This window comes from Emydura macquarii, unplaced genomic scaffold (genome assembly GCF_026122565.2).
Source record: "Emydura macquarii macquarii isolate MOO-44397 ecotype Brisbane River unplaced genomic scaffold, CSIRO-AGI_Emac_v2 contig_1644, whole genome shotgun sequence".
Lineage (NCBI taxonomy): Eukaryota > Metazoa > Chordata > Testudines > Chelidae > Emydura > Emydura macquarii.
The window spans coordinates 25340544-25360676 of record NW_027131781.1 but is presented as its reverse complement, the minus strand read 5'-3'; the positions used below and the strand labels follow the sequence as shown (position 1 = coordinate 25360676).

General features: G+C 45.8%; 1 long non-coding RNA gene across 3 annotated transcripts in view; it reads left to right on the top strand.

Annotated features, from left to right (window-relative positions):
* LOC137158231 (uncharacterized) overlaps positions 1 to 20133 on the top strand; it is a 26386-nt gene extending 6253 nt beyond the window's left edge. The window contains exons 1-3 of one of the 3 annotated variants that reach the window (XR_010921335.1): positions 11467 to 11767; positions 14362 to 14455; positions 20029 to 20133. This is a non-coding gene — a long non-coding RNA (uncharacterized lncRNA). Of the gene's footprint in view, positions 1 to 11466; positions 11768 to 13228; positions 13393 to 14361; positions 14456 to 20028 lie in introns of those variants that run through there. The other 2 variants (XR_010921337.1, XR_010921336.1) reach the window with 2 other exon arrangements.

Below are 20133 nucleotides of genomic sequence, written 5' to 3'. Positions count from 1 at the left end.
ATGTCATCCTCTAGCAGCTGGAGCAGATCTAAACCCCAATATGGACGTAGCTAATGAAGAGTCTCCTTGACCTCCAGCTGCAGAGTAGTGAGTAGTGAGGACCTCATAGAAGAACTGGTTGTAGGGGACAACCTTGGTTCGAGTGACCATGAGCTAATTCAGCTCAAACTAAATGGAAGGATAAACAAAAATAGATCTGTGACTCAGGTCTTTGACTTCAAAAGGGTTAACTTTAAAAAATTAAGGGAATTAGTTGGGGAAGTGGACTGGACCAAAGAACTCTTGGATCTAAAGGTGGAGGAAGCTTGGGATTACTTCAAGTCAAAGTTGCAGGAACTATCTGAAACCTGCATCCTAAGGAAGGGGAAAAAATTCATAGGCATGAGTTGTAGACCAAGCTGGATGAGTAAGCATCTCAGACAGGTGATTAAAAGAAAGCAGAAAGCCTACAAGGAGTGGAAGATGGGAGGAATCACCAAGGAAAGCTACCTCTTGAAGGTCAGAACACGTAAAGATAAAGTGAGAAAGGTCAAAAGCTAAGTAGAGTTGGACCTTGCAAAGGGAATTAAAACCGATAGTAAAAGGTTCTATAGCCATATAAATAGGAAGAAAACCAAGAAAGAAGAAGTGGGACTGCTAAACACTGAGGATAGGGTGGAGGTTAAGGATAATCTAAGCATGGCTGAATATCTAAACAAATACTTAACTTCCATTTTTAATGAGGCTAATGATGATCTTGGGAATAGTGGTAGGGTGGCTAATGGGAGTGAGGATATGGAGGTAGAAATTACCATATCCGAGGTAGAAGCCAAACTCAAACAGCTTAATGGGACTAAATCGGGGGGGGGGGGGCGCGGATAATCTCCATCCAAGAATATTAAAGGAACTAGCACATGAAACTGCAAGCCCATTAGCAAGGATTTTTAATGAATCTGTAAACTCAAGGGCTGTACTGTATGACTGGAGAATTGTTAACGTAGTTCCTATTTTTAAGAAAGGGAAAAAATATGATCCGGGTAACTACAGGCCTGTTAGTTTGACCTCAGTAGTATGCAAGGTCTTGGAAAAAATTTTGAAAGAGAAAAGGAGTTAAGGACATTGAGGTTAACCGTAATTGGGATAAAATACAACATGGCTTTACAAAAGGTAGATCATGCCAGACCAACCTGATCTCCTTTTTTGAGAAGATATCAGATTCTTTAGACAAAGGGAATGCAGTGGATCTAATTTACCTAGATTTCAGTAAGGCATTTGATATGGTTCCACATGGGGAATTATTGGTTAAATTGGAAAAGATGGGGATTAATATGAAAATTGAAAGGTGGATAAAGAACTGGTTAAAAGGGAAATAACAATGGGTCATACAGAAAGGTGAACTGTCAGGCTGGAGGGAGGTTGATCACAGGATGACTATGTGATATGGCTGTGAAAAAAGCTAACGGGGACCTTGGATGCGTCAGACGAGGTATTTCCAGTAGAGATAGGGAGGTGTTAGTACCATTATACAAGGCGCTGGTGAGAGCTCATCTGGAATGTTGTGTGCAGTTCTGGTCCCCCTTGTCTAAGAAAGATGAATTCAAACTGGAACAGGTGCAGAGAAGAGCTACTAGGATGATCCATGGAATGGAAAACCTGCCTTATGAGAGGAGACTCAAAGAGCTTGGCTTGTTCAGCCTAACCAAAAGAAGTTTGAGGGGAGATATGATTGCTCTCTCTAAATACATCAGCAGGATAAATACCAGGGAGGGAGAGGAATTATTTAAGTTCAGCGCCAATGTGGACACAAGAACTAATGGATATAAATTGGCCATCAGGAAGTTTAGACTTGAAATTAGACACAGGTTTCTAACCATCAGAGGAGTGAAATTCTGGAATAGCCTTCCAAGGGGAGCAGTGGGGGCAAAAAACCTAGCTGGCTTCAAAACTGAGCTTGATAAATGTATGGAGGGAATGATATGATGGGACAGCCTACTTTGGCAATTGACTGATCTTTGACTACTGGTGGTAAATATGGCAGTGGCCTGAGAAGGGATGTTAGATGGGTTGCATTCTGAGCTATTACAGAGAATTCTTGCTTGGGTGTCTGACTGGTGAATCAAACCCAGAGCATGTGGGCAAAACTGATCGCCATATTTGGGGTTGGGAAGGAATTTTCCCCCAGGGCAGATTGGCAAAGGCTCTGGAGGTTTTTCGCCCTCCTCTGTAGCACAGGGCATGGCTCACTTGCTGGTGGATTCTCTGTACCTTAACATCTTTAAACCATGATTTGAGGACTTTAATAACTCAGTCATAGGTTAGAGATTTATTACAGAAGTGGGTGAGGTTCTGTGGCCTGCATTGTGCAGGAGGTCAGACTAGATTATCATATTGGTCCCTTCTGACCTAGAGTCTATGAGAAGGCCCCAAATTCTGCCCTTATCTCATGCCTGTCAAGTGTCATGCCTCTTGTATGGCAGCACATCTCCTCTCCCTCTCTCCTTCTGCACACACGTTAGAATGTTATTCACAATGTCAGTGAGGTGGGGGATGAAAGACATGGAGGGAAACTTGAGGATACAGTTATTATAATTTACTAGTCACTGAAAGCCTATGCTGTCTTCTGGGTGTAATTCGTAAGGTTGTCTGTGTACAAAAGCTGATAATGGGGGCATGTGATTCCAGGTGCTTTGTTTGTACATATTTCCTGCAGTTTGTGCATGGAGCTGGCCCTTGTCTGGTGGTGCAGCCACCTCTTTATTAGTCTCAGCTTCTGTGATCAGTGTCACATTCCAAGTACCATGGATCCTTTGGACTCCAGCATTCCATCGGATTCTCCCCCAGCCCATTGATGACTGAACCTGGTCCTTTTCTAAACAATAAGAGCCCTCAGCCAGGCTTGTAACTGTTTCCACTGCTTTACACTGACTCAACAGACATGTTAGGCTTCAGCAAGACACACAGTGACATTCCTAGATTCTTATTAGAGCGATTATTTGTATTATCATAGCATCTGGAGCCCCTGTTCTGGATCAGGATGCGATTGTGCTAGGCACTGTACAAAGAATCCCTGGCCCAAACAGCTTACACTCTAAATGCTGTGAGTGTAACACATGGCCTCAGCTACTTTCTCTCTCCTCCAGCCCATTTATTCCCATATGCAGTCCCTCCAGCAGTTTTCCTTACACAGCTAGTCTCATGGCAAGTGCCCAGTTCCACTTCTCACCACTGCCAGTGCCTTCTCCCACTTCCCCACATTGAGTGCTCCAGGCCTACCCTCTCCCTGTCCACTCTGTGAACACCCCAACTCAGTAACTGGTGCTTTCTCATCACTTTCTCCTGTAAGCAGGGTCTGAATGGACTCTCCCCTGCCAAACTAGGATTTATGTGAGCACACCCATGCGCAGCATGATGGGACTGCTTTGCCTAAATGATTCCTTTGGCTGGTGTTGGGTTACAAATCACTTGAGTGTTAAATGCAGGGGTAATGAAATGTTGTTCCCCTTATTGTATGAGCAAAAGGCAGTAGACCTGTGCTTAGCCTGTTCTGATTGAAGGGTCACTATCATCTGAACCGAACTGGCGAAGTGCTTGGATGCCAGACAGAACCCTCTGAAGATGGATAGGAGGGGATAGGCTAGATACTCCTGCCTGGAAGTGTGGTCTCTGCCTAAGAGCCCCAGGCAGGATTTAACCTTCTCCCCCTACCCCCCTTTCAAAGGCAGAGTGAATTAAGGTTTCATTAGGAGTCTTTTGTTTCGTTAAAAGCTTGCTAGAGCTGAACTGATCACTCCTGCCCAGCTTCCCCCCCTAAGAGCTGACAGTCACTGAGAGCTGCAGTCACAGAACGCTGAGAATTGAGAGCTGGGTGGAATCTCAAGAGACCAACCCGCAGAGGTCATAGTTGAGAAGCAGGTGGTAGCCAATGGTGATGGTGTGCAGCAGATCAGCTGGCAGGGCAGCTGGCAGGCGACTGGCAGAGAGGCCTGTGGAGCAACGAGCAGGGCAGCTGGCGGGGTGGCCCTACAGCAGAGTGAGCAAGGTGCCTTCTTTCCCCACAGCCCCCAACTAGGGTTGGAGGTGAACTCTGCAGCTGCACCTCTAGACTCTGGGTTGGCCCTGCCTAAGGACTACATCTATGAGTGGGGTGCTGTGAGGGAAAGGCACATTAAAGAAACTTCTTGTTGCTGGACTTAAGAACCTAAAGCAAAAGGAAACTGCCCTGGGGTGGGCGTTTTGCTCATGGTTTTATGCATGTGAATCCTGCTTGCGGCATTTTCCCAAGTTAATGCCAGGTTACTTTTCCCCTTTTTATTAAGTCACTTTTCTACACTCAGTCTCTGGGCTTGTGAGAGGGGAAGTATTGCCTCTAGTCTAGAGGCGCCCACGGGGTGGTGTGTCATTGTCCCAGGTTACTGAGTTGGGTCTGGAGCTGGTTGTATTGTATTGTCGAAAGGAAGGCACCACAAACAAGAGCCATACTCCTAAGCCCCCTCCCCACCACTTAGCAACTACTCAGCTCAGCTGATGAAGACAGTGAAGCCCCCAGAGCAGACATCTATACAATCACCAAGCCATGAAGTCATTACAATATGCACGCATGCACTATGTTGCTTCCTCCCCTAGCTACAGTACACACACCAGTTCCAAGTACCAGTGGCATCCAGATGTTTTATTGGCCATTGCCCAAGAACCAAGCATTTCTCCACTCTGTCTTCTCCTTCCACCTTCCACCAGGTCTTTTACTCACTAACAGTTCATGCCTATTAAGTTTGTCTCGTTGCAGCATCTGGTGGGCTTTCAGAGCTGATGAGTTGCTGGTATGCGGGTTCCCTCAGTGATAAGTGTATACCGTGGAGCCATCAGCACCACAGGAGTTGCGTGTAAGATGGGGAGGGTCCTCCGATTCAACTGGTTGTACTATGCTATGTGAGTATAGCAGAAACCCCCGCTAAAACCACTCAGCGCAATCAGGTCTCAATCTGGGGGAGTATGTTTATTTATAGCCCTGCCATAGAACGCCATAATTAGACCTGCCCATAAGATGATTGCAACTCATAATGTTGGTACAGTTCTGGGATTCCATTATTAGTGCTGTTTTACCTGAGAGCTGGGTTACAGGCAGATTGCTTACTTTGTGACATTAGACAGGTGGGTAGCCAGAATCCCAATTGGAGGAGATTAGTTTTAAAATCTGATGCTGTTGAAATATGCTGGATTGTCAGCCCTGGAGACTAAAGTCTTCTCTGTACCCACAGAACAAGGACCACACAGGCAGCTTTCAAACCATGTTCTGCAGGAACCAGTTCTAGGGACACCTGGAGTTCAGTCTCTATGGCCCATTCCATCACTGGACTCCAGTTAGACTACCAGGTAGAGACAAGTGAACAGTTAGTTTTATGACATTGATTCCTGTCTGCAAAAAAAAAAAAAAAAAAAAAAAAAATCTACAACACTTTTGCCCCATGCAAAGGAATCAAACAGGCCTCAGTTGGTAATTCCTTCTAGCCAATACAGAGCTGGGATTGACTCAAGCTGTCAAATGAGAGGTGAAACTGTCAGTTTAGGAGTGAAAGTCTGTCCCTTATTCCAAATCCCCGGAGCCATCCAGCTTCCCATGTATTTTGTATGGGGGAGGTATATAAAAGGGTGGTCAGATTGATAGAGAGGTGTGGCTCAGGCCCAAGAAGAGAGAAAATGTTAATAAAAACCTTATTTACTTCGACAAACATTACACAGTTGGGGTTCAACGTTGTGTGACACGTTAGCAATAGCTTACTCCAATTGTAAGAACCACCATTAATAACCTTTTCTTAAACATGCAGAAAGAGGGAGGAGAAAAGAGCTAATGCATGTGAAACTTAAAAGAGTTATATAAAAACTCCATTTTAACAATTTCCCCTATTCCCGTCGCTGTAGTTATTCTTTTATAATGAAAATCCTCTTCTTGCCAGTTTTTGATGGTATTAATTGATCTTGTTGGGAGAGGAAATAAAAAAGAGGAAGCCAGTTTAGATGGTCTTGAGTTATAGAAGGCTGAGCCTGTTCCATTTAGGAGAAGCTCACACAAAAGGGGAGAAAATAGCATAACAGGGGACAGACAAATGATGCATTTTCCTTTTTGCTTGCAAACTGGCTGTGGGAAATTACAGGCACAGCACATGGTTCTTAGCCATTCAGAGTTGGCACGCTTTTACCAGTGTGATCATTCAAAGGCCTGACTTTGGGCTTGCCTGTCTGATCTCAGGCTTACAGAAGGTTTGCAAAAGGTGGTCAAGTAAGTACTGGGCACAGCTAAGGGAATGAGCTGCTTTGGAGATGTTTGCAATTCTCTGATCCCGAAACTGGTCTGAAACTGTCCACACTATAGGAAACCTCAGCTTTTCAGTCCTAGCCCACTTAGTACTGAAGTGGTACAAAGAGTCCAGAGTGGAGGGGTGATCCTTGATCTCACTTCGACCTATTCCCCATTTTGTATCCCACATCCCTCTCATTTTACTGCTTCTTTTGTTTTATGCCCACTTGGTTTCATGCCTTTTATCGTGCTGGTCCCATACGCCTGCAGCTATGTTCCACGTGTCTCCTAACACCTTCTCTGCTCTATTGAACCAATCCTTTAGCATCTACTTCCTACCTTCTCCTCTTCTCCAATAACCTTTCTACAACCTTCCCTTTTGGTTCCATGCCTTGCTTAATTTGGCTGTAAATGCTTTGGGGCAGGGACCACGTCTCAGTCCTGCTTATGAAGTGCTGTGTGAATTTCTGGCATTTTTTATGTGAGATTTAATAATAGCCAGCGACAATGGAGTGGGATTGGTTTGTTAGCCAGTGGCATCTGTTCTAGCGGAAGAATAATAGAACCTGTAACAGGTGTAGAAGCTTCTGCGTAGGCTGCTAACAAATATTCAGAAACTGAAAGTTTCTGGTGAACTGTGCAGAAGAACAGGTGAACTCTGATTAAAACCTGAGTTCTGTGGTGTTTTCAGAAACTGAACAAGATTCCTCACCTTAACACTGCCAAAGTACCTCAATCCCAAACTGCAGCACCCCCTGCTACTCTGCTCTATAAGACACACAGCGCTGCCAGTTCATCTCACTATTGATCTGCAGTACTCCCTGCTATTCCAATCCTACTAACTGTACTAAATTGTGCCAAGTTGTTCAGTTGTGGCCACAAAACTCATTTTCACTTGTCACCTAACAAGACATCGAGTGACTTCCTTCCAAGCACTGTCAGAAACAGAGAAAAGGAAGATGTGAACACGCAGCTGCCTGCTAAGTTCCCTAATTATATAGTGATGTGTTAATAACAAACACTTTCAAGTCTTGGCAATCACCAAATGCATGTCAGCACTGCAGTTCATCAAACGCAGGCTCTCACAGGAAAGGTGTGCACCTGGTTTTAAATGACTTAATTAAGCAGTTTAACAGTCTGAACCCAGAATTTCAGTTTGGAATAAACATCTAATGTAAAGCCCTCAAATGTCAATTGTTTCAATGATCTCCAGAATATGGGATCATCACGTTAGATGCATTTGCTTTTGCAGAAGTGAACAACTGAGCAGATAAAATTTCTCTTCCCACCCCCTTTAACTGTAAATGCTGCTGGGTTTGGAAGTTTAATCATTTAAAGTACAGGTGTCATTTCAGAAGAATTCTTGGGGGGGGGGGAGAAATGTTGTGCCAGCATATAGAATATTATGAGGGATTATGCTATGTCCAGCAAAGTCTGGGGGATGGAGCAGGGAGGCAAGGTGTGGAAGGCATAATGGAGTATATACACCTATGAAAAGTTGCCCCATAGCAAATGATGCCCCTGATTTAAGTCCTGTTCTTTTAAGAACTGCTGGTGTGCTGGCTGCTATCTTGGCTGAAGCATGAGGACTGAGCTGGGGACTTCCAGAGCTGAAAGCATGAGCTAAACAGCTACTCTCTGTAGCTGAGGCTGTAACAGACACATCCTGAAGGGTGCACACTGCCACTGAAGCAGGCATGAATTCTAGGTGATGGTGAAAAACCCTAGAATTAATGGCAGTGACAAGACCTCACTTTATGGAGCAAAGGGTTAAGATCAATGAAGCTAAAAGAATGAAAAGTCTCATCAGCAGAGGGAGGTCAGGAAATTACATCAGTAATCTCAAGAAAGGTACAGAGAAGCTTGGGAATCAAGGTTGCTTGGGTCCATCTCCAGTCCTGTCATATTTGGCTCCCAACTAGTACAGACCCTTCTTCTCCTCCCCCCCCCCCCCCGATGGATTAGATGAAGGAGGCTTTTTCCCTTCCAAGCCATCTGAAAAAACAACAGTGGAAAGAGTCCAGATCCTCAAAGGTAATTAGGCACCTAACTCCCTATGACTTCAATGGGAGTTAGACACCTCAATCTCTTTGAAGATCTGGGCCCCAGAGCCAAGAACCAACATGCTCAGAGGAAAATAAGTAGAAGGGAAAGAACAGAACTACGAAAAGAGACAGGGACAAATGAGAGCAGTCAGATAAACACTCATTAGAAAGAAAAGAGCGGGAGAGAAATGTCATTTGTGACATTAAGGTGGACCAGGGTGAAATAAGGATTGAGGGGTGGCATGCGGGGACACAATCTGTTTTTGCTAAGGAGTGGACCCAGGTTACCTGCTCAGCTGCCCCAAATTTGCATGGTGCTGTGACTCCATGCACCAGGTCCCGATGTCACTTGTCAAAATTTAGCCCGGCTGCCCCTGGTCATCGCAGCAGGGAAGGGGCTCTGCCATTATGCCACCCAGCTTCGGTCAGGGGCCAAGGGGGGCCCAGACTCCCCCCACACACTGTGCCCCTGTGGGTATGGAGAAGCTGGAACAGGGCATGGACATAGGGTCTGCTGCTCGGCAGGTCTTTCCCCTGGCAGAGGGGAAGCTGCATGAGGGCTAGCCGAGGTTACTCTGTCACTGTGACTGTGTCTCCTTAGTGGCCGTGTGTCACTGCACAACTGTTCAGTATCTGGCTCAAACAGCTGTGCTGGACGCTAGCATTAGGATCGGGGTGGGCAATTCTAGCCTCCTGTCCTAGGCCCATTGCAGTGGCATGTAATGGGCAGGGAGAGAATTGCCCTGTTGGAGGAGGAGCAAAAGGCTACTGACATCAGCCCTATGCTGCTCCACTCCTTGCAGATCTCACAATAGAGGGAGGGCATTCCCGGGGGGGTGCCCTTGCCATGTGAAGAGTCTAATTAGAGAAGCCCCACTGCCACCTTTGCCCCTTCACTGCACCACTCAGGCAACTGAGCACAGAAACTGTGCCAGAGACTGAAACAACAGCAGCTGGAAAGAGTAAAAATCCGTCTCAGAAACTGCTTCCAACACACAGACAGAGGTTCTTCTGATTGACATAATTTGACTTTTGCAATATTCTTAGTCAGCCACATGTCAACACATTTACTGAAAAACAAAATTGGATTTTGCCATAAAACTGTGCATTGTTCAGCTGATAGATGGCTGTTTTAGAAACTTCACCAGGGAGACCCTCAAAACTAGCTGTATGTTGCAAAGTACATATTACAAACTGCTCACACACACCATTGTTAATATATATTAACTGACATTACTCAGAAAAAATGGTGCATGATAAAGATTTCTTTCTCATGTCTGTTTATTAGAAGTTGAATAGATTGATCTTTCTTTACATATCTTTCTCTGGCATTTGCCACCTAGATGAGCAACATCATGTAGTGGTAGAGCATTTGGTACAACTATAAGGTGCACCTATGGAAGTAATTGTGGCTTCATGTGAAAACCGATCTGCATCTGTGAGTGAAAGGCATCTCCAGACAGATGACTGCTTTCTCACACAAGCAACTTGCGAAGAACTAGCTAGCTGCATTTCTCCTTGGGAAGAAGTGAGAATACAGAGTGATTCTGAAGAAAAAAATATCAGAGAACTTCAAAACAGAGAAAGAAAATGAAAGTGATCATGCAATGGAGGAACTGGAACATAAAGCACAGGGAAAATACCTTCCTTGTTCTCAGAGAGAAAAACTGACCACAATGCAAAGGGTTAGCATAAAACTGATACATCCCTGAAGTCCCTCTAAAACACTATTTTGAATACTTCAGTGACAGATGGGCTTTATGCAGGTTCTCTGAACAGGGATGAATGTCAGCCTGTCTTTGTTATTTCAAAAGACCTGTAAAGTTTTCCATACATTTAATATTTTCTGTTGCTTTCTCTTTGCAGAGGGCATGGAAAGGCAGTGCCCCATGTGCGACTCAAGCATCATGCATATTCCACACTACCTGAGGCAGCTGCACAGAATGAAAAAGCCGGGAGCCTGGCAGCTGTCGTCCAGACTAAAGTGGGGGAAAAAATGCTGCCAAAAATGTATCCACCTATAAAATTAAATCCTCCGAACAGAAATGAGACACATTGGAAGGTGAACACGATGAGCAGCAGGAAAAGAAAACAAGAGGAATGGCTGCAAAAATACAAAGACTGACTCCAGACTGTGGAAGGAGTCAGAAAGATGTGCAACGCTGCTAGGCAGAATGTCCTAAAAGTTTGAAAAACATGGATGATAATTCACCCTACATCATCCCTGCCCCCTCCTCCCTAGTGCTCCCCAGTGCAGCCTGTAGTTTGGGGGCCTTTATTCCAGAAATGACAAGAGACAAAAGAATCCTTGGTTTCCCTGGGGTTCTGAGGGAATTCCTTTGCTTTCCCCTCTATCAAGAGATAATGCCTCAGTAAAAAGCTTGATCTGAGAGACTACATGGAAGCAATCCTCCACTTCAAGTGGGAAGCCAGACCGTGGGAAATACTATGGAAGTTTAATAACCATGAAGCACTTACATGCCTGTAGAACGCTGGAAAACAGGCAAAGACAAACTGAGGGCTCTGGATAAGAGTGAAACACTAGCTGAAAAGCTCTACCAGGACGCCAGCGGCTTCCTAATGCAGGAAGTGGCTAACAGCAATGCACAGAGGTCAGGCGTCAAAGAATATGAAAGAATACACAAAAGGCACCAAAATAAGAGCCACTTTTACTGCACCAACCCGGATGCGTGCTCAGAGCACAGAGACATAAGGCTGCCCTGTATGGGCCGGCTGTGGTAACTGGGTCAATCAGGCTTTGCAAGTGCACTAAAGAATTCCAACAAGCCTGCCTATTGATGCAGCCATGCCAGCCCTATATGCTAGACAATTACTATGGCAACGGAGATAACTCTGGTAAGGGACCCAACTTGGCTGTATCAAAATCTTTGACTGGCTTTTCTCAGGGCAAGCGTTCTGACAATAGTTAGTTTCCCCTAAACCATTAGAAGTAGTCAAGCAGGGGCTGAGGGCCCACCACAGACAGTAATCTTCCCTTCGAGGCAATCTAACCACTCCATTTACAGCTACATGGACAAAGAGCCTAAGCAGGGGACATCTGGGCCCAATACATGACTTACCCAGGAGGTCTTCATCACATGCCTCTTGCAAGCTCAGAGAGAGCACAGGTGACGCTGCAGAGGTCTCCATCCTTATGCAAAATCTTCAGGCGAAGGCATCACGCGCTCTGCAGGGTTATAGTGATGCTCACATCACATCTAATAGCTCTTTGCCATTTCATTCATGGGACCCACCGGAGGAAGCCTCCGAAGACACAGGCCAAAAGAGAAAGTGGGCTAATGAGAAGAGAGAAGGCAGTGTCTGTGTTACAATGTTAATGCACTGATTGTAGGTAATATGTGATTGTGGCTGAAGCATGCGGTGGTTAGGAATCACACTAGGATCAAGGGGATCCCCAGTTTTCCTGTCTGAGAAGCTAAATTGCTTAAAGGTACAGTTCTCGATATCACAAGTAAGCCATGTGACTGATTTATACTGCCGATTGCTCTTTTGAGTCTTTACTGTTTCAGTTAATATTATTTGCATTAGAGTGGCAGGTAAAGGTCCTGACAGGATCAGGGCCACAGAGGAAAAAACAGTCCCTGCTCTAGAGAGCTTACAATCTAAATAGACAAGATGGATAACAAGTGGGAGGGGAAACAAAGCCCAGGAAGACGAAGAGATTTGCCCAAAGTCACATGGCAAGTCAGTGACAGAGGTGGGAATATACTCCACGTTTCCTCATTTCCAGTCCAAAGCCATAACCAGCAGATCACACTGCTTTTCATAACCGGGCTTCCCACAGGTGCAGGGACCCGCTTGACATATCCAACTGCAAAATCAGCTCCTCGGAGTTTCCAGGACCTGTGTTTTCTCTTGAAGAGCCCAGGGAGGACTTTAATTCTGGCACGTCATTCCCTGAAATCTTTCATGGGAGTAAAACCTTTATTTTTAAATGTACTTTTATTGGATGTTAGATATAGCTAAGAAATAATAGCAATACAAACAATAATACAATAATATGAATGATAATAATACCTAGATCTTCTATAGCTACTTTTATCCAAAGATCTCAAAGCACTTTACAAAGGAATTCAGTATCATTATCCCCATTTTCATAGAATAATAGAAATGTAGAACTGGAAGGGACCTCGAGAGGTCATCAAGTTCAGTCTCCTGCGCTGAGGCAGGACCAAGCAAAACTTGACCATCCCTGACAGGTGTTTGTCTAACCTGTTCTTTAATACCTCCAGTGATGAGGACTTCACAATCACCTGTTGAAGATGGAGAAACTGAGGTGGAGGGAGAGAAAGTGACTTGCTAAAGGTCACCCAGCAGGCCAGTGGCAGAGCTGGGAATAGAATTTAGGCCTCCTGAGTCCCAGTCCAGGGCTTTACCCACTAGGCCATGCTGCCATAAAAAGAAAGCAGGGCATGGCAAGCCAAGGGAAAGAAAACAGAACTCATGATACTGTATGTACCCTCCAAACAATGACAGTGCTTGTTATCAAATTTAGACCCACAAGATTAAACACAAATGTCAACATCATGGGCCTATTTTATAGTGGAGCCCTAGGAACACAGCACAAGAGGGCCTGGAAGTTAGATAGCAATAGCCTTGCAGTTGTTTTTCTTGGTGTGGAATAGATTATTGAAAAGTTAGGGATGATTTAAAAGTTGCGAGGCCTGGATTAACAATAAAGAAAGAGGGCACACAACGCAGCCACAGTTCAGAATGAGTGGTGTGATGGATGGTATACACCCCACACTAACAGAGAAACGGTTAACTGGACACAGGAGCAATTAGTGCACCTGGTTGCACCTGGAGGGTGGGCCAGGCCCAAATTTAATATAAGGCCCAGGTAGGGGGGAGGTGGGTGACCTAGTCCCAGGTGAGAGGAGTAGAGGTGACTAATAAAGGAAGGACTTCAGGGCAGAAGAAGAGAGGCAGGAGTTCAAGGGGGATCGTCTCCTGAGATGGGCGTTCTAGCAAAGGGGCCAGGAAAGAGACACAGACAGGCAGACAAGAAGCTGGACCTCTGGGGATAAAGCTCTGGGAAGTGTTGCTCTGCACAAGGTCAGGAAAGAACTATAGCGCTAAAGAAGGGGCAAGGGCCCGGGTCCACAAAGGTGCCTGAGCAGGGGAAGCATTTCCATCATCCAGAGTACAGGTTTTAATCTCAATCTTAACCTGGCTCAGTCACTGCTCAGCCCCGGTAATGCAAGCCCTAAAAGAGTAATAGATTCATAAAGTTTTAGGCTAGAAAAGACCACAGAGACCATTAGGTCTGACCTGCTTAACATAGGCTAGAGACCAGGAACTCCTGCAACCAGCCCCATAACATCTCTTAGAGCTAGAGAGGATCTTTTAGAAAGATATCCAATCCCGATTTAAAGACTTCATGTGATGAAGAGTCCATCACATCCCTAGTTAAGGGGTCCCAATGGTAAACTACTCTCACACTGTTAAAAGTTAGCACCGTATTTCTGGTCTGAATTTGTCTAGCTTCAGCTTCCAGCCATTGGATCTTTTATGCCTTTTTCTGCTAGATTAAAGAGCTGTTTATTATCAGAAATCCCTTTCCCATGTTGACTGTGATCAAATCACCTCTTAATCTTCTCGTGGATAAACTACATAGACTGAATTTCTTTAGTCTCTCACTAGAAAGTAGGTTTCCCAGACCTCAGATCACACATGCTGTTTTTTTCTGGACTTTTCCAATTTGTCAACAATTGGACAAGTCCCACATGGATTCCATCCTTCTGTCTACAGAAGACACTGATCGTTATAAAACATCAAGCTTAACCTCTAGGGCAGTGATCATTTCTTTGAGGGAGTGACCTTCCACCTCTCCTGCACATACTAAGGAATAAAACAGTGCCAATGCCCTCCATCCCAGGAGTCTGTGGGCTGCAGAAATCAGCCCGGCTCCCTCAGAGTTGGCCTTCATTTCTCCATTTCTTTTGCAATCATTTACTGGTAGGACTGAGAGAAGATTTGACACCCTCACAAGAAACGTTGAATTTTTTTTTTTTTTTTAAACAGTGAATCAGGAAAATGATGGTCCCCGGTATTGGAATTGCTCTGCTGCACAGTTGCTGCCGTTGGTGCCAGATACTGGCATCCAGTGAAGCCTTAGGTAACACAATTTATGCTTATCTGAATTGATCAGCTGTTCGTAGAAACAGTGGGGACAGGCCATGTTGGGGGAAATGAGACCTGAGATTGGGAGGAGGGATTTGGCTGCCTGTGGGAGTTGAAAGGCCACTGGATTTGGCCCAGAATTTTGGGATGCAGTTCTTGCAGGGCCTGCTACCCTGTCTCTTCAATGGGAGCTGCAGGAGCTCAGCGCCTGTAAAAGCCACTAAGCCAGGTTCCCTGGATTGAAGGAAATCTGACTCCTCCTGCAACTTGTGATGGGGGGTGGGTGGGAATTGCAGATCTGGCAGAGGAGGGAGTTTTTATCAAGTCACAAATGAGCAGAATAGGCTGTGTACGTGTTGGTCTGAGGCTCATAAGATTTTACTAGTCATGGTGCCCTGCGGGTTGCTGAAGCTGGAGTGTGGCCAGAATGCACGAGAGGGCGCTGTGTGCTTTCTGTTCCTTCCCTGCTTCACAGCATGGCAAATCCTGGTTTTCCCACCAGTTTTAGTGCAATCTTCCATGGGTTAGGAACAGTACCCTGCACAAAACAGGCAATAACAGGCAGAAAATAGGAGTGCAAGATTCACCTTGAAGCCCAATGATTCCAGAATTTGGAGGGAAAAAATAAAATGCTAGAAAGCGTAGAGTCTGTCCAGCCCAAAGGGAAGAGTGGACAGAATAACCACCATGGGTTGTAACAAAATTGTTTGTGACTTTTGTTTATAATACCACCAGAAGCTGCCAGCTGCAGTCTAAACAGGATAGGGGGTCTAATGCCTCAGCAGGGTGTTCCCCCATTTCCATGGAAACATCCTTTGGATCTTCAGGAGATGGTGGTTTCTGACATATCCAAACCCATGGGGAAAGGGCCCTGCAACTCTTCCAGGCCATTGCCTAGCTCACCCCAGGCAGGAAGGGTTCCTGGTGACAACACGTGACACCGGAGTGCGTTCTGACATCACCAGAGTTGTGAGGCATCTGGTTAGACCCTGCCTTTAAGCAGTTCCTAATTTATTAGTTTTAAAAATAGTAAAGCGATGAGATTTGTGACACCTCGTCTTTTCTCCCTATATCTTCCAAACCAGCCCTCCCATCCCCCTTCTTTCCCAGGGCCCGGGCCCATCCCACTGTGAAGACAGTGTACACCGCAGGGTATCATTTTTAATTTCCTGGGGGGAGCACATCTCATGCCAACTGACAGGCTTTTTTGTTCTGCATCAAGCCTTTTATTAACCCCCTGCTAGATCTTGTGCTCTCTCTGCCTAACTATACCCGCTGCGTTAGTGATGAGAGTGTTTGTAACAGCAGGCCTGCCTTGGGAGATTATGGAGATCCTGCGGGCAGGGAGCAATGGGCTGGCCAGCGTTTGTGCACACAGATTGCTAGCTACAGCCTTGACTCCATCTGCCCTCTCTGCTAGGGGAGGTACCTTTCATTCTTCCTGCAGCTCCAGCGGTTTCATTTAAAATCCCACCAGAGCTGCCCTACATCTCCTCAGTTGCAGATTTGGTGTTACACCTCTGAGATTGTAAATTGGCTGGCTCATGGCTAAAGGCTTACGATTCAGTAGAGGGGAAGATGCTGAGAGGCAGACAGGAGGTGATGTGTTGCAGAGCGTGATAAGAGGGTTAGTTAATGCAAGGACATCTGCCATTTTCTTAAGCGCTCTACTATCCTTCACCTTCTAGTAACCCACCTCATTTATCTTGCATCTCAGGCAAAATCTGAGCATTTCCGATCAATAACCTCATCCATTTCCCCTCACGTATTCAGGGCCTCAATTCTATAAAATGTTTGTCTCACACAGACCCAAAGAATTTATGGGGAAGATCTAGGACTTCTGGATAATTGTTTCCTTCTCACACTGGATCAGGCTGGATTATTCAGACAAATGGAGAAGACTTAAGACTACAGGGTAGTTGCTGAGGCTTGATTATTAAGATAAATGGATTTGGGGCACACGCACGCACCCTTCCTACCTACCTACCTCTCTGTTTCCCTCCCATAACACTGCAATTGCCAAATATCATCCTACCAAAACATTTAACGCTACCTGCCTTTAGGCTGGCAGCTCAGCCCAGCGGGGGCATCGCAGCCCTTCCTCGGGCCCAGGCTCCAAGGAAGGACACAGCACCTTGCTCTACAGAAAAAGTCAGTGGGTTATGCGAGTCTTTGGCCCCAGCCCCTGGGCAAGGCAGAGCTGGCAAGGAGTCTACAGACCCTGGTCCTCAAGCAGGGCAGGGCTGCCAAGTAGTCTGTAGCCCCTGGCCCTTCAGCGGGCAGGGCTGGCAAGGAGTCTATAGGGCTCAGGCAGCTCCGGCGGATCCCAGGGAACAGACAGCTCCTCTGGGTCATGGCTGGCCTTGGGGGTCCCTCCCAGTCAGCAGCCTCCAGTAGCACTTCCCAGTCACTAGGGCCTGGTAGCCCTTCCCAATCCCTAGGCCCGGCAGCCCTGGCAGGCCCTGGTGGCTCCAGTCAGTGGGGTGTTTGCTTGGCACCGCTGCGGGGCCTGGGTCAGGCCCAGCCCACAGCCTCTGGGAACAGCCATCCTTCTCTGCCAGCAGCTTCCCCCTAACTGAGCTGCTAAGCCGGCCTTTTCTACTTCCCCTTCCGGTCCTGGCCCTGCCCCTCTGCTCCCAGGGTCTGTGGCCTGCAGGGTCCTGATCTGTTTAGTGGGGGCATTGCAGCCCTTCCTTGGGCCCAGGCTCCGAGGAAGGCCACAGCGCCTTGCTACTCTGCCCTGCAATAATTACCCTCCAGGCCAATACAGCACGTCTCAATCTGAGATCAATACCGTCATCTGACAGCCACGATTAATTAAGCTAAATCCCACATTCAGCGCTTTGATTCATATCATCCCAGAACAGCCGTCTATGTATTATAATCCATACATGGTTCTAATAATGTCCTCAAGTGAAAGGGAGGGGAAGATTGACACATCAAAAACAACTTCATTAAAAATCTGAATGATATAGGAAATTTCAGTCTAAGGCCAGTGGTAAACAGATGGGCCAGATCCTTCTTTGCTGCTTATTTGGTTTATAACATTTGTTGTCCCTCCCTCCCCATTCCACCCGAAGTCAATTGGAAGAGCAAAATCCCACATCCAATGGGTAAGAGTAGCAGAATTAGACCTATGATGATTATTCTGATCTCTGGCCAGCTGTATTTTATCTCATATTTTGTTCTCATTTTTGCCAGTGGAGTTGTTTTAAAATTGGAGATGGTCCTGAACTAGAATTTCAAATCCAAACCCTCTTCCCCTGAGCTTTAAGGGAATTGACATGCAGATCTGAGCTTCCCAGCTCAGGTCTGTCTCTGTGATGGACGGAGGCACAACGCCAAATAACAACAACAGCAGCAGCAGCAGCAAAGCTTTTTATTTCTAGAGCACTTTTATGTGAGCACTTCAGAGTGCTTTATAATAACCTCCCATTTTACAGGTGGGGAGACTAAGGCAGAGATTACTGTTATGCCAGCTCACACAGTGAGTTAGTGGCAACGGCAGGAATAAAATCCAGGAGTTGGGATTCCCACTCCATTCTGTTGCCTTCCTCAAACTGAGGCAAAGTCTCAGATGTAGATCTGACTCTGGATCCAAAAGTTTGATCTCAGCCCAGGTCTCCTTCTCACACATGCTGTTCATGTGTATGGTGAGAAAGAGCCTCTCTGAGAACCCCTTGTTTCAAATTATTTTTAGACTGTGTACTACACTCAGCCTCTCATACCTGCTCCTCTTCAGCCGTGACCCAGAGTCCTCTGCATGTGCTCCCATGGAACTTCAAATGACATACCTGGGAACTGGCGTGCAGTTGTTTGTGAGAAGCTCTGGGTGTTCAAGTGGGGCCCATGACTGAGCAAATCCCCTTCAACAGAAGATGAGAGAGAGTGAATGGGAACAGGTCAGCCACCTCCCCCCATGCCAGAGAAGTGCTGGGAACCTCACTGTGTGTAGTATGTCTACACTACAGCGACTATACTGGTCTAGCTACATCATTGGAATGGGATAAACCCATAGTGTAGACACACCCAACATCAGTGGAAGGGGTTTTTCCGTCAGTGTAGGAACACCACCTCCCTGTAGGCTTACCTATACTACACACCCTACAGTGGCTGTGTAGTGCCATAGACACTTGCTGCAGTGATGGTGGGGTTTTTCTGTTGCCCCCAGTAGCTAGGTCAATGGAAGAATTCTTATGTCAGCTGAGTGATGGGGCTGGGTTGGCTTAACTATGTCTCTCAGGGGTGTGAATTTTTCACATCCCTGAGCAACATAACTAGGTCAAACTCCGTGCTGGGGTAGGCCAGGCCCCAGTGACTGTAGCTACATCAGTCATGGAAGCATTCTTCTGTCAACATACCTGCATCTGCATTCTGGGGTTTAGGTCAGCATAGCTATGTCATTCGGGGGTGTAGGTTTTTTCACACCACGGATGGATGTAGCAACATCCAACTAACTTATAAGAGTAGATCAGGCCTGAGAGTCACAATCCACAAGACTGCGAATGGCAGGTATAACCATCCCTGAGCTCTCTGACAGGTCTGATGTCTGATTTTGCCAATGCAGCCATCTGGGAGAACTACAAAGCATACAGCATCTTCCAAAGGATACCTGTGTTTGCTTTCTGCCCTTGTAGGACAAGTGTGTGTGTGTGTGTGTGTGTGTGTGTGTGTGTGTGAGAGAGTAAAACCAGATGCACTCAAAACCTGAACTTAACAAAAACTGGAAAAATGTGTGCAAGCATGTCCATTTGAATTTGAAAGTGCATTCCAATTCAACCCCATTAGTAGTGTGTTCAGGTTTGCTTTCTGCAGACATTCTGGCAATCAACCTTTCCTAGCATGAATACTCACAACAGGCAAAGGTGAAAGCTTGAATGTTTGTCAAAAGCGAATTTCATGGCATATATTTGATGGCACATCTAATGAGGGAAGAGAAATGATAGCATGTGATGTATGTAAGTGACCTGGCCAGCATGAACATTCCTTGCTAGCAGAGAATTGTTCCCTGTAGGAATTTGCAAATTATTTTGCACACAGCTGAGAATTTTGCAAATCAATTGATAGAGAGAGAAAAGGTAAATTCTGCAAAATAAATTACTTATTGGGAATTCTCTGCTCTGCTCCATTCAAACCCCTGCTTGCACGCTCAGGTTGGAATACAGGATGGGTCCCTTGCTGCTAGCTGCACTTGTTAAGTGTCAGCCTGTAAATAGCAAATCCTGTAAATAGCAAATTCTCCATCAGGCTGACTATAGGTACAAGTGAGCCAAAAAAATGCAGATCCCTACCTCACCTTCCTGAGGAAACTGGCGGGTTATGGGGGAGTTGTTGAGGGAGCAATACAACACCATGCATTTCTGGATTAAAACTGCTCGCCTTAGGTTCATTGCAAGAATGAGTAGCAAAGACCACTGTGCTTTCATCAACCACGCAGTGCAATTCCCACTCCCACACACACGCAGTGAAAGGCACTGCAGATGAGGTTTTACTGCCAGTATAAAATGAAAATTATATACAAAATGCAGAAGAGAAAATTCTTATCTCTGCATTTTACTCTTGTTCAAGGTATGACATCATTGGGAGCCAATCAGCAAGCACCTTTTGTGTCTGGACTTCTAATAAAAGCCACTTCATCAGAATAATTTACAGTAATAATTTATTCACCTTCCA